Raw genomic sequence first — 1,960 nt, 5'->3', positions numbered from 1 at the left:
AATTCTGGCTAATACTTCAGGCTTGGACCCCTCATCTGAAACTATTGCTCCAAGGTATTTGAAATTCTTCACAGGCTGTGGAACAACAAAGGCATCAGGCTCAGCACCAAAATCTGCAAACCTACAGAGCTGTTGTGATGACCATCTTGTTGTACTGCTGTGAAGCATGGACGACGTATCGCCGTCACATTCAACAACTTGAGCAGTTTCGAAAGCCTGCTGATCCAGTGCCAGCTACGCTGGACAGGACACGTTGTCCGCAAGACAGACAGCAGGATCCCGAAGACGCTGTTGTATGGCCAGCTGAAGAAAGGCCACCGCGAACTTGGAAGACCCTGCAAGTGCTTCAAGGACACCCTGAAGACAAACCTCAAAGCCTGTGACATATACATCGCTTCCTGGGAAACTGATGCCCTTGACCGCTCTTGCTGGAGGATGCTGTGCTCTAGTGGCATAAAGACGTTTGAAAACAAGAGAATGCTGGAGAAGCGTGAGCGAAGGAAGCAGGGCTCAACTTCTGGAGACGTTATCCCTTGCAACACCTGTGGGAAGTGCTGTGCATCCAGAATCGGCCTCTTCTCCCATATGAGGATACACACCGACAGATAAGCCTGCCTGCCTACCCTTCCATCGGACCGACGGGAGACTCCATCAGTTATGCACAGGAGTCGTCTCATAGTGGTTCCTGGAGCTGAATTTAGGATGCTAAAGTGCGACTGAACCGAAATATGATAATGATCACAAGCGTGTGCATGACATGCTATGCCAGTTTCTGACAACAGAAATGAGTGTGTTTTGTTGAATACATATATGTGCGTTTGCCTGAGTCTGCGTCATGTGTGTGTGTGTGTGTGTGTGTGTGTGTGTGTGTGTGTGTGTGCTAGCTAGCTTTTGGGGTGTAACTGAGTGTCTTTCCATCTCTGTGTCTGTCTATTTGTCTGTAAGTATGTATATGCATGTATCTGCACGCCCCTCTGCTCGCTGTTTCCCGCACTAGAAACGGGACAGCGAAACACTTCCCGTATTCAACCATTTCCAGCTATTGTCATCTTTCCACTGTTGTCCTTTCTATCTTTCTTTGCAATCTGCTGTTGACCGCCCAGCGTGAGGACAGGACTGACAAGAGGCAGGGTGGGGAAAACCCACCCCCACGCTCCTGACCGACCTTTGGTCTCACTTGGACATGTCTTCATGCACGTCGTGTCGACCTCTGGAAAGTGATTGTCGTCACTTCCGTTCTCCGCCTCGTTTGAAAACAGGAAAGGAAAGGAAAACACACACACACACACACACACACACACACACACACAATGCCATCACCACGTGATTGTTCTCCCATACATTTGTTTCGTGACGTACGTCAACAACTTCAAAACGATGCTGGTATTTCTGAACATGCGGCCAAAATGATTTGTAAATTTTTTTTTTTTATGTAGATAGATAGATCGATATATAGATAGAGACAGAGAGATAGACATAGAGACAGAGAAATTGAATTGATTTTATTTCATACTGGTGACAGAAAAAGCAGACAATGCTTTTTGAATCTGTCCTTCAAAAGGAAACGTAGGAGAGAAAATGGAAAAACTTTTCTCTTTTTTTTCTTTTTTTTTAAGAACTGAAAAAATGACAATGAAAGATTACTACGTTATCACCCAAAACTACCTGTTTTCCCCTTCTGTCTGTTTACTATGTTATCACCCAAAACTACCTGTTTTCCCATTCTGTCTTTTGATACAGTTATCACCCAAAACTACCTGTTTTCCCATTCTGTCTGTTTACTATGTTATCACCCAAAACTACCTGTTTTCCCATTATGTCTGTTTATCATCCAAAACTACCTGTTTTCCCGTTATGTCTGTTTACTATGTTATCACCCAAAACTACCTGTTTTCCCGTTATGTCTGTTTATTATGTTGTCACCCAAAACTACCTGTTTTCCCCTTCTGTCTGTTTACTA

The sequence above is a fragment of the Babylonia areolata genome, chromosome 31 (genome assembly GCF_041734735.1).
Source record: "Babylonia areolata isolate BAREFJ2019XMU chromosome 31, ASM4173473v1, whole genome shotgun sequence".
Classification (NCBI taxonomy): domain Eukaryota; kingdom Metazoa; phylum Mollusca; class Gastropoda; order Neogastropoda; family Buccinidae; genus Babylonia; species Babylonia areolata.
This window is presented reverse-complemented; position numbering follows the sequence as displayed.